At 41.0% G+C, this 16,830-nt stretch overlaps 1 long non-coding RNA gene across 2 annotated transcripts in view; it reads left to right on the plus strand.

Moving 5' to 3' along the window:
* Positions 1-5,707: 5,707 nt before the first annotated feature.
* LOC142907712 (uncharacterized) overlaps positions 5,708-16,830 on the plus strand; it is a 78,292-nt gene continuing 67,169 nt past the window's right edge. Inside the window, exon 1 of one of the 2 annotated variants that reach the window (XR_012931220.1) lies at positions 5,708-5,805. This is a non-coding gene — a long non-coding RNA (uncharacterized LOC142907712). Of the gene's footprint in view, positions 5,806-13,257; positions 13,762-16,830 lie in introns of those variants that run through there. The other variant, XR_012931221.1, reaches the window with a different exon arrangement.

Genomic DNA, 16,830 nt, shown 5'->3' on the forward strand with positions numbered 1-16,830 from the left:
GTTTACGTAAGTTGATTCATATTTCTGCATTATACCTATGTAATTGTTTTGTGATAAGGAACGGACTTGACACTAAAATAGCATTTTATCTAAAATGCCCATTTGATTGTGGGAAATTGTTCCACTGTTATGTTTAAAAATAGCATAGACTAAGAAAGATCCTTTCCAAAACGCATTGTTCAATCTCTGCATGTCTAAATATAGTCTTCGTAGCAGCAGTTTATAAAGGTACACACATATACATGTAGTTGCAGCACCTCTTTATACGTAAAAATGAACACATTTAACAAGAAAAAACTTTTACTTCATTATTATTTCTCTTATGAAGTTAATCAATTTGTATGACAACAGTAATATGCTTTGTATTTGTATAATATTTTTTTAATCGTTTAAGAAGGAAAAAAATACTTACTCTTCATTCTTAGAGGATAGATTGTATTACTTTTCCTAAATTTTCGAAGCAGATTCATGATTTTTGCTTAATACATCAATTCTAAAAGCACACACTATAATTCTCTAGTGTATTTCCTAATATAGCATATGCTTTGTAAAGTACCCTCCTTGTTCCTACTCGAAATGCGAGTGTTGCATCTGGTACACCACCCTAAGAATGCCGTGTGGGAGGGGCAACCCAAAGTTATTCACGTATTGCCCAATAGTCTGACGTCATAGCTTATACCTCGCATGTATGCACTACTATTAGTGTAATATAATGCAATCCGTGACCTATTTCATCCAGACAATTGGTTAACCATGCTTAAATGTTTACACCTGTAGTGTAGGGAAATTATATCATTGAAATACAACAGTCGTGAGTGATAGCTGAATGTATCATCAGCTATGATAAATACACTACTAAATGAAGGGATCCCCAAATCATCACCATCCGAACCACTAAGCACCTGGGCACAAGCAAATATCTCTCCATAGTTAATGTCCTATTGAGCACATACCCTCATTTGGCTGACACTTAATAACTTCTTGATCACGGACCATCATCGTGTTCTATGACGTGCCCTGCCCAAAGCCCATTTTTCTTTTCACAGTCATAACTATGTTTTTTGCCGGCATATTTTCTGTAATCCATGTTTTTGACTCTCTCTCTCTCACCCGCTAAATGTGAATTGAAGTATGTACATTGTCATAATTCTTGATGTACTTGTTTTTGTTTGATACATCTTCAGTATTATTGATAATAATAAACACATCATGACAGGTAATTTTATATTGATTAAAAGGTTATTTACGCACGTTAGAATGCTTTTCATTATCAAGTTAGGTATTTCATAATGTGATCTTAGTCTGTCTTCAATAATTGTCCTGGATACACAAATGTTGCTGTATTTCCCAGTGTTGTTCCTCAGAATAGCAGTTCATGTCTATCTATGGGAAAAGCGAAAATGTTAATGTTTTCTATTTTTATGCCTTTGTTTCATCGAGTTCAACTTCATAAAAAATATATTCTAATGTTGTTATGGATAACTTTGGCAAATGCACACCACATTGTATATTTATTTTTGTACTTACAGTAAAAAAAAGAACTCGACTGATCGACGAGCATCTTAAGTTATCTAACAAGAAAGTTGATTACATATTTATGCTCTATGTTTTCCTCGAACCTCCGATTAGCACCCAGAACATCCGCTTCGCACGGTTGGCTACGCGCGAAACAATTTCAACAAACATAAATACATTCAACAAACACCAGAGGTCGCAATAATTTAGCAGGAGAAGGCCCATTACAATTGTAATTACGTATACTGTATACAGATACACTAAGCGATATTCGGTGTTATAAAAAAAAACATACTAGAGTTATCTTGAAATCAGTTATTTATGTACATATTTACGAGGACAATGTTTGATACGTGTATTTATATAGCATTGAAACTAGACGGCATCACAAGATGCTGTACGTAGTGTATGTATGTTTAACTTCTTTCGCACCATACGTAGCCAACCGTGCTAATCGGAGGTACGGGAAATCGGAGGTATGGGGGGAAAAGGCATATTTTATAGAGGCTGTCCATCACAGGCATAACAAAAGTGCGGTCTTGATCCTCAATTTGATGGGGGCCAGGTATGGATAGTACCGAGTTTTGGCTGAAGGGAGTTAACGAGGAGTAGAGTCCCAACATGATACCTTCCAAACCTTTTTAAAGCCCCAGTGTCCTCGGCGACCAGCCAAGTAGATTGAGACAGTGGACACATATCACACCAGCAAACATCTAATGCGATCCCATGCTGACAAGAAGACATATTTTTTTTTATTTTAGCCTACCACTCTTCTCCCATTCCCACCATCTGGTTCCCTCATTTCTCCATCATTCTTGCTTCCTCTGTGAAAACATCCGACAGATGATTGGAACAGAAGAAATTTTGAGTGTCTGAATTTAAAATGTGCCCCCCCCCGACCTTTTTGAACTCTTACAACGACCGGTCCAGGTGCTCCTTGAATGACCGACCGTTTTTGGCCATGAATCTGCAACATTAGGGAGTTGTCAAAATCCGGACGAGAGATCTAGTGTACTACGGAAATGTTGCACCTGCTAATGGATTCAACCAGTCATCAACACGTGGCAGGGGATACGCGTTTGCAAAAGTGACTTTATTTCAGCGTATATAGGCTACATATATAAAACTTTAACCTTTCACTCAGATTCATAATTTTTCTGTCTTTTTTCAGCAGAAACACTCTCCTCTGTCATTGGATGCATGAGGACCACGATTATTAGCAATTATCGTATAAAGTAAAAATGCACAATAGCGAGTTCAGATAGAGATTACTGCGAGGCTGAGAATAAAGCTGGCAGCCGAGGGGATGTGCCTAATCCTAACGGACGGTTTCAAATGTTAAATTCTGCATGCAACTTCCCAGTGTCAGTGGTCTCGCGCGTACACGCACGAATACTGGAGTCTGGCGGGTCATGCATTACGAATTATTATTAGTAACTCACACATATGCACAACTCACGAATGCAGAACTCACACATAGCGAGGGTTTACTGTATAGTACCCACTTGAACAGTGGAATCTGTCCCCACTATTTATCAGTAATATTTTTTTGAAATAAAAAAAGAGGGGATGGTACAGCATACGGTTAGACGGGGATGGGGAACAGGAGGGGTAAAGCATAATGATGTCCCATTAACAAGCGAGTTAGTGCCCCACACGTGGGGTGAATATAATAAGTGGAAGAGACAACCAACTCCCCAGGAGGAATGGGCCAGTTGGGCACTGGGCTCTGCATATATTGAATTCGTAAGAACAGCAAACTCTATCCATTAAGGGCGGGTGTATTGCAGTAAATCTGAAACTTGCAAGCGACAAGCAGACTGCGACTTGATATTCATTGCATCCATTCATGTGCAATTTGTAAGGGTGCGGTGACACAAACCTTTTGGTTCTTTTGGTAAAGTCACGTAGGTATAAAATAAAATAAATCACGACGTTTCGGGCGCAACACAAGGCAGACTGTTTTAAAAGGTTTGAAATGGGTGTAGCCCAAGGATCATAAAGAAGTGGCTGGGACTAGTGATGTTAATGTGAGAAATCAGCATGTAACTGTAAGATGATTATTAAAGCGGGGGGAGGGTGCTCCATGAGTGACGTGACCTGCTTATGATTATTAATGAAGGGGGCTGTTCGATGTGTAGTTACGTCACCTGCTCATTGTTATTGAAGAGGGGGGAGGGTGTTCCATGTGGATTGACGCCACCTACACATGAGAATTAATCAGAGCGAGGGTCCATGTGAAGGACGTTACCTGTTCATGATTTTGATTTAAAGATTTCGTGTCTGCAGTAATTCATATTCTTGGTTCTTTCGGTAAAGTCACATTGAAGGGAAACAATAAAATAATAAAATATATATAAAACAATATTCATGAGGGGGGCTGGTCGACGTGGAGTAACGTCCTGAGTGATGCACACATACATTCTCGGCTCATACTGGTAGGAACCTCGTGGTTACACCAGCCCACAGGGGATTATTGTGTCCGTCCGTCCGTCGTGCATCAAAAAATGGGAGGAGTGGGGCTCGGTGGGGAGGGGAGGGTGGGGAGGGTGGGGCTGGGTGGGGAGGGGGTGGGTGGAGAGGGTGGGGAGGGGCTGGGTGGGGAGGGTGGGGCTGGGTGGGGGTAGGGATGGGTGGGGATGGGTGGGGAGGGGCTGGTCACCCCGTGGTGCCCTTATAAAACTCAACGTTTAATCTACTCACGCCGGCTTGTGCCCGCCCTCACAGTCGGGCATATTTGCGGAATACACCACGTGGTGCCGCCGTTGACCCTGACCATTGACCGAGCAACCCAACGTTCCTACCAGCTCCCTCCGCAGGAATGTGTTTATAGTCGGTAATAATAATGGTGGGGGTGTCCATTTGGAGGACGTCACCTGCTCATGATTATTAATGAGGGGGGCTGTTCGATGTTGATTGACGTCATCTGCTCATGATTAATGAGGAAGGGTGGGGGGTGTCCATCTGGAGGACGTCACCTGCTCATTAATTTTAATGAGGGGGAGCTGGTCGATGTGGAGTGCCGTGACGAGCGTTAAGGACATTCCTGGGTGATTATAATAGGTATTATAACAATGTGACACCCACAATAACTAACCCGATAAACCAATTAACACTTAACTAGAATCAGAATCTAATTATAACTCCAGCTTTATTACTCACACAAATAACTTTAATAAAATTAACGATAGTAAATGACGAAAGAAATGAAAGGTTCGCCCTTTCTGGCATGAGTACAGGTGTTAAGAATTTCAAACATCAAATAAACACCTTTTAAAAGGCATCTGGTCTGCAGTAACAACACATACTATTGGTAAAAATGAATAAAATCGGGTTCAAGAAAAGTGCATACATTTTCAAAACAAGTTTGCATTTTTTTTATTAATTAGAGTATATAAACAATTGGAGAGATAACGTTAACAATAAAAAAAATAAAAAAATGTATTTACCAGGTAAAGCCTACTAGACTATTAGCTCATTTTTAGAATCAAACTGGCCACAAATGATAGGTCAACGAAGTGGCTTATGTGGAAATGTATAGCAGCCAAATCATCTAAAGTAATATTTCTAACTCTAGAAGGAAAAAAACGGAGGACTCGGCGAAAAATCCATGCGACCGCGGGAAAAACATGCAAACTCAAAATATACAATCATCAGGTGGATATCGTTACACAGAGATAGAAATGCAAGAGTCCCCACAGATGCGTTCACGATTCCACTCAGTATATTGTGAACTGTGCCCCCCCCCACTCCGATGCCCAGCAGGTTTTTGAGTTTTTTTTACGAATTTAAATGTTAAATCTAAACAGAACACACCCCAGAGGACGTTACTGTGGAGACAGAGTCCTGAGGTACATTATTTGTAGATTCTCATGAAATGTCTGATCATAAGACCACGTGGGATGGTGATTACATGGAGACGTTTTCATCCAGAATTGTGTAGATCATGACTTCTGATGATAATGAGTATCAATCACAAAATTACTTTTAACTGCTAATGCAGAACCCATGGTGTTGCCGATACCACCAACCTGATGACGACCGCTTGTGTTGCGATCGAAATGTCGTTGTTTTTCTTATTTTCTTTGACCCTATTTACGTGACTTTACCCAAAGAGCCAAAGAATACTACAGCAGGAGTTAGCTCCTCCCCACCCACCCTACCTGCCCCACCCATTCCTGAGTCAAATGGTGCTGCGTGCAAAACGTATTCATTTGTGGACGCATTTTCGAGAAACGTCTAAGTCAATGCAAATGGGGAATTCTGCTTCCAGCAAGGCTGCTCGGAAAGGTATGTGTACTTGAACCTGTTTAAACGTTTCAATACAAAGTATTTCACAATGTACTTATACATATTTAGATGCTGCGTTGAGATGACGTGAAATTACAACTATAGTAATAGATAAGGACATATAGGATTGCGTGTATAATTAAGAGGGGAAAACCAAGGATTATATTGTTGAGCTGGAAAATATGCAGATGTTGAATTTTCGCTAAATTATAAGTGTATAATGTGCTTTCCTCTCCATATAACACAACATAGCTTTTTGTTATGGTGAATATAAGTAACACAATACACAGGTGAAAAACGTCTCTTTCATTTATATCCTAACACTTAGAAAAGTTTGTTTTAATCGCAAGGCCTTTTGAGGTGAATTTCTTCAGAAGCATGTATTCAATATAACTACACTATGAATCGGTTAAGCACAGTGTCTCTTCAGCAAAGTCAGGCTTGCTTGTGTTGTTGATGGTGAACTGCAAATAGGTATAAGCAAGGATCCTCGTTTTAAGGAATGAGTCACAGTAGTAATGCAAAGTTCTAAAAAAAGAAACACGAAAATAGCCATTTGTATTGTGGAGAATACAAATGAGCACAGCGTGAGTGCTTTAAACATCTTCTCCTTCACATGAACCAGAAGTTGTCCCCTCTATACATATGCCAACTTTTTTTGTTAATCTCCACGACACTTGCCATATTGCCTTCCAATATCTGTGTTTGTTTTCCTGTTTGCTTGCAAAAGTCTGACAATACATCCCTGACATCTGTACACCTTTAACACAACGACTTCTTGAATCACTTCAGAGTCCAGCTCTCTGATCATTACAGTAACACAGATAGTGCCCCTACCTCACATGTTGTTTTTCTTTACACTCGAACTTACCTCTTTCATTTCCTACAAAGAGGTCACCCATGACCCTTACAAAACGACCTTCTAAAGCAATGCGCCTTCACACAACCCCCTGGATTACGGACTTTAATGCCTGATTATGGTACTCTATCATATAAACCTTTATTCACATACCAGGACTTGTGATCATATTAAAGCATCTTCGTTTATAACTACTGATATTAACTATTTCCCTGCGACTTTCTTGTTGTGAGCAGCTCTGCGTGTGGTTGGATGTTTGGTATGTGTGTATGAGTCTACATGAATTATTATTATTATAAATAAGCAAACATCAATGTATAATGATAAGTTATGGGTCTGCATCTATTTTTAAATATATTTTAAGTGAATATCTTATGTTAAATATTGTGTCACGGGGGTTATTGGGAACCTGAAAGTTGTGGGTGCTTGTGCCTATTCCCACTGCGACAATATTTAAATCACTACCAATTTTCAACTGGTGAGGTGGTTGTCACTGGAATCACTTAGGCAGACCCATCACATGCACCCACATATTTCATCCGTGGCAGATCCTCTATCACCATCCTTAGAGGCCTAGTGCAGGCGCGATATGTGGCAGCAAATGGATTAAGCATGGTCATTATGGGCTAAGTAAAGTTTCTTTTGTGAATTGGAGATCTATGAATATTTGGCCCAAGTTTAGTTTGGAGCACTTTCACGTGCTGTGCTTCCTGAGTTTTCCAGGAGTAATGCACACTTCATCAATGCAGATGTTGCACACTCGAAATGAAGGATGTGGGAAGGTGCTCCAAATCGAGGGCAAACACATTTATTGTGGTAAATCTGTAAAATGCAACAGCACGTGTGTCACACGCAGTAATCCTCAAACGAGTCGCCATTAACCACGTGACCGGTGTACAAGTCAGGTTACTCAATAACAGTTTTTCTTAAACCAAATTATACTACTGATAAACCATCTTTGTCTTTGACAATAACCTTTGCACTTCACTATTAGAATATTACTTTAATCCTAAGCTGTATGTCTATTTATATCATCCACTTATATCGGTATCTTACACGCATTACCTGTACTGTATGTGCACAGTATACGTACTGTATGTCACCATTGTACAACTTACTACTTTACATGTGTTCTATTCTCAATAGCATTGCAAGTAGTCATGCTCTGGGTGCATGGGCATGGTTATAGAATAAACAGTATTAGGGTTTGAGAATTACAAGTATTAACTACACTACGTCATCCTTTATAGTGAACAGTGCTAACACCCCTCCTATTGAATATATCACAAACTAACAAGTCAAAGCCAAGCTTAAAGTCTAGAACAAGTCTAAAACAAATCTTTAACGATCAAAACAACATTCGGGTCTTTTACCTGTAAAATGCAACAGCACGTGTGTGACACACAGCAATCCTCAACCAAGTTGCCTTTAACCACGTGACTGTTGTACACGTCAAGTTAATCAGTAACCCTGCCAGCCACCCACAGGCTCAACTCAGATATCGCACACACGTGCATTGGTGTACTGCACAACACATAAGGACTTTTACAAAATCACACTTTACTCCTTTGCTTTGTTACATTCCTAATGTGCCACACAGGCATACAACGTTCTGGGCAAGACTGCCTCTGATACAATTTTAGTGTGTCATTGTGAGATACTATTTAGGAGGCAACAACATTTACTCCACACTTATGTAACACCGTTACACACGGGTCTAAAGATATATTCTCACTTTTGTTATGCATAGGACTACATCAAACTATTCTCACTCTTGTTAAGTGGCACAATCTATAATTGGGTCAGCGCAGCCACATGCTGCCTGCCCACAATGTCGAGACAGGGACGAAGACGTAGACGTAGCTCTTGGATTCCTCTTCACACTAGACAGCCCGGATCTGTGATTGGGGCTCCCCTTTTATCCCTCTCGGCGTGGCCTGGCTCAACCCTCGGCCGCGCCCTACACCTAGAATCTTCCCGACGGTTCCAGGCTACACCGCATCTTGACTTAAAGCTTTCGTGACTGCAAGAATCCATATTCTTGGGTCTTTCGGTAAAGTCACGTAGATAGGTTCAAAGAAAATAACAAAAATAACAAAAACTACAACGTTTCGATCACAACACAAGCAATCGTCATCAGGATAAAAAATAACGGGAAAGCTACTGAGGCAGGCTGTTTTAAAGGTTTGAAATGGGTGTAGCCCAAGGGTCATAAATGAAGTGGGCAGGGCTAGTGATGTTAAAGTGAGAAATTTGCATGTAAATGTATTGTGAGGGGCTAGTGATGTTAAAGTGAGAAATGTTCATGTAAATGTATTGCGAAAGATTAGCATGCCAATGTAAGATCGCAGAGCCACTGCTACATCAAGGACACGAGCGATAGTGGCTGTGTTAGTGTGATACATTTACCTGTTAATGTAAAACCAGAGTCGAAAACAAATACTAACATCGGAAGGTGGGATGGAAACATCACAGTCAGTTATGACTTAAACTTGTTAATACCTTCCTTCCAATGATTGCTCAGTTTATACCCATCTTCTCGGTTGAAATTGTGTCTGTGTGTCTATATATATGGATGGCTTCATGAACAAATCATTGTTGATAGCCAGTGGGCTTGAAAAGTACCTTCGTCTTACAGAAATCTATTTCGTGTGAGCCCACCGCATTAAAACAATGAGGTATTGGTCCTACCGTGTTTCAGATCTGCCTTATGTCTACAAGCGACAATTGTGTAGTGATATTAAATGGATCATTATGGCGCGTTGCGCCAAGTGGCGTGAAACAGATGCAGAGGCTAACACACCATGCAGTTTCGATTTAAAGCATGGTAACTGGGTGCTAGCAGGAGAAAGCCTGATGAGTCCTACCAACAGAGTAGGGAATTTCAGACTCCACCAGCGCCGCAGGGAATCACCACAGAGTACACGACTGTAAGAGTGTGGTGGGGAGTGGGTGGTGGTAGGGGCTATGTGAGGACAAGTAATGTGGGCCATAGGTGAACGAGGGGGCATGGGGGGGGGGTCAGTAGCTGAGTACATCTAGAGAGTTCTCGATAGAGGCGTGGTTGAAGGTGGAGCCAGAGAGGGAACGTGTGGTGTATATTATTGGGTCTTTCGGTAAAGTCACCAGGAGAAAAGAGACGTCACCTTTTTCCAGTTACTAATTGGAAATTTGTCTAATCTACCTGAACAATATATAACCTCGTGTTTCGATGCTTGGTCAAGGAGCATTTATATCAGGAATTGTCTAGGGCTAGATGGCTAATTAAAGAGCAAACCCTCCAAATGCCATATAGTACAATCTTCACCCATTACCTAGGACATGTAGTTAGCATTGAAGGGGATGCAAAGATGATGAAAAAATGGTGTTCATAATAGACTTGACCATATATTAGACCATGCCAAATGTCAGTTTAACACGTAGGCTTTCGCAACCAATATTAGTCATAATAAAGGTTTTTGGGTGAGATCGCGTTATTAATAAATGTGTTGTAACCCTCCACCACCCGACATGGCCAAACAGTAAAAAATGTGTCACGTTTACAAAGGACAAATATTTCACTACTTTAGCCCACCAGTGTGTTGAAGAGTGAATCAACATCATTTAAAGATTTGAGTACGACGTTTTGCTGGTAATTACATCCAGCATCATCGGGCAATTCGCCAGAAGGGTGAAACCCTCACTTGCTCACGGTCTTAAATAGAGCAGCAGGGTGACGTCATCATTTAACTCATTCAGGTGCAGTGATTTGAGGCAGAGTATTGTAATTTTATGATCGATTGGTAATCAGTCAATGGTTATGATTAGTAATGAGTTGTAAATTAGTAACTAGTTGTAATGTGTGTTATTGTGATTATATGCTACGTTAGTAATCCATTAATTATTATGTGTTTCCCCGATAAGAAATTGTAGTATGTACTATTTAATAATACACTTCGAAGCCGCACGAAGCCTGTAGCTGTCAGAGCGATTAAAGTTATTTCTATTTCTCTCAATTTCAATGGATTCTCTAATTAGTCTTTGCCAGTAATAATTAGTTTTACACTACACTTCAACGTTATCAAAATCAATTGAGTGTCCTTGTTGACAAGCATGTTCTGCCACTGCCGACAGTTGTGTTTGAGATAATTTAATATTTATTTGGTGTTCTTTTAGTCTTATGCTGATGTTACGTCCCGTCTGTCCAATATAGCATCTGCCACATAAACAGTTAATCCGATATACACCTTCTGTTGATAATTTAGGGAAATCATCTTTCGGTAAAGTCACGTAGAAGGAAAACAATAAAATAATAAAAATATAAAACAAGAAAATTCTCACGACGTTTCGACTGCAACACAAGCAATCATCATCAGGTGTGAAAACCAGAAGAAGACATTTTTAAAAAGTGGCGGTTATTTTAACGTTAGCACCACGGAGAGAGATTTGACAGTTTGTTCAGATGGACGAGTCCATCTATGTTCGGAAAAGAGGAGGGGGGAGACGAAAAATAATGTATGCGGTCTGAAAGCCACTTTAAGCGTGATTAATCAATTAAGACCCGAAATGGTTTATCAAATCCTTCCAATGATTGCTAATCCAGAATCCATCTTCTCGGTTGAAATTGTGTCTGTGTTTATATATGTGGATAGCCTCATGAACGAATCTCTCATGGTAGCCAGATGGCTTGCAAAGAACCTCTGTCTTGGAGAAGTCAATGTCATGTGAACCTATTGAATTATAACAGTGATCTGCCACGGCCGAGGTGTTGGTCCTACCGTGTTTCAGGTCTGCTTTGTGTTCACGAATGCGGTCCAAGACACGTCGTTTGGTTTCTCCAATGTAACTACTACCACAGAGGCAACTTAGTTTGTAGACGCCAGGGTACTGTATGTCCAGAATCACATATTTTACAGATGGAACCAGATCACGGATTTTATGTAATGTGTTGAATCAGACCTGGATCTTGTGTTTATTCAAGATTTTGGAGATATTTTACGTGATCCCCACAATATAGGGTAAAGTGATGGTTTTGAAAGGCTCCTCAAGAGGGTCCTTCATGGTTGGAGTGATAGCTTTGCGCATTGTGTAGTCGGAATAACCATTAGCCTTAAGAGCTTGGTGTACGTGCTTGAGTTCACTGGCTATATGTTCCTGGTCGGATATGCATTGGGCTCTATGGTGCAGAGTCTTGATGAGGGAATTCTTCTGGGATGGATGGTGGTGGGAATCTGGTTTCAGGCAAGCATCCATATGGTAGCTTTCCTGTAGACAGAGTGGCTAATTGAACCATGAGGTCTCTTTTTTATTAGGACATCCAAAAAAGGTAGCTTGCCATCTTTTTCGACTTCCATGGTAAATCTGATGGCTGGGTGCATGGAATTGATGTGGTCGAAGAATTGGTCTAGAGCAGGCCGGCCATGTGGCCAGATGACAAGTGTCATCCACGTACCTCTTCCATAAGGTTGGGCGCACAGTGGCTGTCTGGATGGCGTCAGTCTCAAACTTCTCCATGAAAATTTTCGCTACAACCGGAGACAGGGGGGAGCCCATTGGGGTGCCCTCAGTTTGTTTGTAGAACGTTCCATTCCAAGTGAAGTATGTATTGGTTAAGCAGTGGCTTACCAGGGGGGGGGGGGGGGGGTACCTCAGTCTTTAGTCCTTGATGAACGAAGTCTTCAATGATTGCGATGGTGTCAGGTACAGGAACTTTGGTGAATAAGGAAACTACATCAAAACTGACAAGCAGGTCGTCTTGGAACAGGGAAATACCCTTGATTGTCGATACCAGGTGAGTAGAATTTTGTAAGGCAGAGGTGTTTTTTTTCCAGTGAAAGGCCGCAGGATATCAGACAGAAAACGAGCCAGTTTGTAGGTGGGGGAGTTGATAGTAGAGACGATGGGACGAAGGGGTTGTATCTACTTTATGTATTTTTGGTAAGCCATATAATCTTGGTGGCCTGGCAGCAGAAGGTTTCAACGAGAACTGTTTGGTTTGATGAATTAATGTGGTTGAATCAGAAATGATTTTGTTGGTTTTCATGGCGAGGCTGTTGGTGGGATCTCTTTTTATTTTTGTATAGCTGCCATCGTTGAGTAATTCTTGAATTTTGTTGTTATATTCTATTGTATCCATGATGACAGTGGCATTGCCCTTGTCGGCTGAGAGGATTACAATGTCATCTCTCTTTTTACATTTATATAATTCGAAACGCTCATCTTTGCTGAGGTTGCTAGCTGGCATCTTAGCGTTTTTTAGGGTTTGCAGCAATTTCAGATCTTGCTACGTCTGCAGCGATGTGACCCAGGCCCTTGAGAGCCACGTCTACTTGGGCAATGATATAATTAACTGGTATGTGTTTAGGTGTGACTACAAAGTTTAGCCCTTTAGCTAAAACGGATTTCAGACCATTGGAAATAGACCTGTTACTGCGATTAATTACGACTTTTTTAACCTCTAGCTTTTTGGTGTGTGGGTTCAATCTTTTGTTTGAGAGGAGGTTAAATTTGGAAATCAGGTTATCCTTACATTTGGTCGACATAGTGGCAGCTAAAGAGGCAGTCATATTGTCTACATGTTCCCAATCCGATATAATTTTCTCCGATACCGAGGTCCTTTGCAAACCGACAGGTTATCATCAGAGATTTGTCCACGAGGCAATTCAGATTTACAAACACAGACACAATTTCAACCGAGAAGATGATTTCAAATTAAGCAACCATTGGAAAGATGTTCTAAATCGAACCAAACATTAAACTAATTTCAATGGTACAGTATATTTATTTCAAATAGTGGCACTCCAAACTTCCAAGGTCGTGATTTTTGTTGTTTTATTTTTTACCTACGTGACTTTACCTAATAGAACCAATGCATATGGATCCTTGCAGGCACGAAAGCTTCAAATCTAAATTTCAATGGTACAGTATATTTATTCTAGTCGTGGTATTCCAAACTCCCAGGGTGGTGTATTATCATATTGTGCTAATTCCAAGCTTTGTCAGTGGTGCGTTTCATGCTAATTTCCTTTGTCAGGGCGTTTGCTGTGTGCCCCCTCACAGCTTAAAGGGAGGCGACCAGCAGCTTGGCTTTCTTCACTCCAACGCTGTCCGCTGGACAGGTTGGTCCCTTCACCTGATGAAGGCCGCTTGTGTTGTGGCCGAAACGTCGTGATTTTTGTTGTTTTAATTTTTTACCTACGTGACTTTATCGAATAGAACCAAATAGTACACACTGATGCCTATCTGAATGCAGATTCGCATCATCATCCAGCTCAGAAATCCTCTCTTATCAAGACGCTCATACATCGGGCTAAAACAGTGTCAGATGGTGAAAGTCTAGTAAGAGAGATCAAACACGTTAAAGAAGCATTACGACAGCATGGCTACAATAATACTCAAATTAACAGAGCACTGAATGCCAAATCACGATCGCAAAACAACACTGCTGAAAGCGATCAGATTGTTAAAACAAATAAAATTCCATATATCTCAGGAGTAACTGACAAATTATCCCGTGTTTTGCAAAAGCAAAATATCACAGTAAGATTTGGTACAGTACACAAAATTCAAAACCTAGTATCTTGCACTAAAGACGAATTACCTAAATTATCAACAGAAGGTGTATATCGGATTAACTGTTTATGTGGCAGATGCTATATATTGGACAAACGGGACGCAACATCAGCATAAGACTAAAAGAACACCAAAGAAATATTAAATTATCTCAAACACAACTGTCGGCAGTGGCAAAACATGCTTGTCAACAAGGACGCTCAATTGATTTTGATAACGTTGAAGTCTTGTGTAAAACTAATTATTACTGGCAAAGACTAATTAGAGAATCCATTGAAATTGAAAGAAATAGAAATAACTTTAATCGCTCTGACAGTTACAGGCTTAGTGCGGCTTGGAAGCGTATTATTAAATAATACATACTACAATTTCTTATAGGGGAAACACATACTAATTAACGGATTACTAACGTAGCATATAATCACAATAACACACATTACAACTAATTACTAATCTACAACTCATTACTAATCATAACCATTGACTGATTACCAATCGATTATATAATTACAATACCCCCCCCCCTGCCCCAAATCACTGCACCTGAATGAGTTAAATGATGACGTCACCCTGCTGCTCTATTTAAGACCGGGAGCAAGTGAGGGCTTTACCATTCTGGCGAATTGCCCGATGATGCTGGATGCAATTACTAGCGAAACGTCGTACTCAAAATTTTAATGATGTTGATTCACTCTTCAACACACCGGTGGGCTAAAGTAGTGAACTATTTGTCCTTTGTAAACGTGACACATTTTTTACTGTTTGGCCGTGTCGGTTGGTGGAGGGTTACGACACATTTATAAATAACGCAATCTCACCCAAAAACTTTTATCATGCCAAATGTGTACAGGTTTTTGGGATTTGTCTCCTTTGACCACCCTTTTTGCTGAAATTCACCAACATTGATAAACATGCACTTAAGGTAAAGTGTCAGATGTTACCTGGAGTACAGAAGAGATACGATTTTTAAAGCTTCAATCTCACCTCGCCAAAGTTTCTCCTCTCACATACCCTGACTTTTCCATACCAGTCACCTTGTACAGGCACGTAAGTATTTTGGGATTAGGGTGTTATTGTCACATTTAAATCAGGATCAGGAGGTCGTTATCCCTTACGGCTGCCATGTCTTGTCATCCGTGTAACAGACATAATGAATAACTCAGCAAAAGTAATTGACGATTGTGTACTTTGTACAACAACTCATGCCATACCACTATGGACGCGAATTCACTGACCAGACCAGACATGCCACCATGCAGGGTTCACTACGCATAGAAAAACATTTGGTTCAGACAACCAAATGCATCGGGTGCTGTTGTATATATAGGCCTTTTTCCAAAATTGCTATTAATAATGGTTTTGCCGGTATTTTTTCAATCAATTGTGGTGTCATTTGGTGCAAAGGGGGGTGATACAGCCCCCCCTCCCCTCACACACAACAGGCCGCCGGATATAAGCAATAAATAGTAATAAACCCAAACCAAAGAGAAGGGGGGGGGGGGATTTCTACATGAGAGACTAAAAAAAAGTCCCGACACGGCTTCAAGCCTCGCCAGCTTCCAGGGCGGCGAAAACCGGACAGACAAGTTTTGGTTATTTTAATTAACAGAAAGTCCAAGAAAAACTCAGCAACAAGAATAAGCTGACATAGGAATCTACACACTACGATAAAAAAACACCAGACTAGAATCTCCCTAGTGGGTTATCACTTCTCATGCATGTTTTATTAATACTAATGTTATTCACCTTAAATTACACCACATCTTGCCATTTACGTGACTTTACAAAAACCAAAGGAATGAATTCCAGCAGTCAAGAAGCTTAACGGAAGCTTAGGTATACCTTTGGAACTCAGGACACCAAAAAAATGACTCTAGTATAACAGCACAGATCTCTGGATACAGACGGGGGGACGAAATTAATAAACCCGAGGAAATGCGTGGTAATGGCAATGTTAAATCACAATCTTGGGAACATAACCAAATAATGATTATGCAGTATTAAACCGAGTGTTATCTAGAAGAGATGAGGCGAAATAGGTCAAACTTACACAACCAAGATAAACTGTATCCCACAGGAAAGAGCCTCCCAACCGTCTTTGTCTTTCCGCAGCACGGGATAGCAAAATAACGTAACACCCAGAGCGAGGGAAATGACTCATCGCCAGATAACTTTTATTGCAGGGGGTGGGGGGGGCATCTGTGTTCCACGGATGAAGGGATGGCTTGAGGAGGGCGATGGTGATCAAGCCAGGGAGAGACACAGATGGCTTAATAAATGACACAACAACACAACAACCGCCATTCGCCACTAAGTGGTGGTGACGTCACCACGACGCTTGTGCCAGGCCATGTGCACCTTGAGGCCACGTGAAGTGTCGAACGCCCGCAGGCAGGAGGTCACGGGGCAGACCCAGGTGCCACGGGTCGACTGACTGAGATGACTGGCTGGTGCACCACCTGTGCCCCCTACTGTGCCAACCTGCTGTGCTTTAGCCACCCGGCGCTCCGCTCGTTGTTGTGAGGGTCACTCCTCCGCCCTCTGTTGTTGTTGGAGGGCGACTGCCTCCAACTGCCCAATAGCGTCCTTCACGATCCTCCTCCACAGAGGCCGAT

Source organism: Petromyzon marinus, chromosome 82 (genome assembly GCF_048934315.1).
Source record: "Petromyzon marinus isolate PM22_M1 ecotype Great Lakes invasive population chromosome 82, UKy_Petmar_22M1.pri1.0, whole genome shotgun sequence".
Lineage (NCBI taxonomy): Eukaryota > Metazoa > Chordata > Hyperoartia > Petromyzontiformes > Petromyzontidae > Petromyzon > Petromyzon marinus.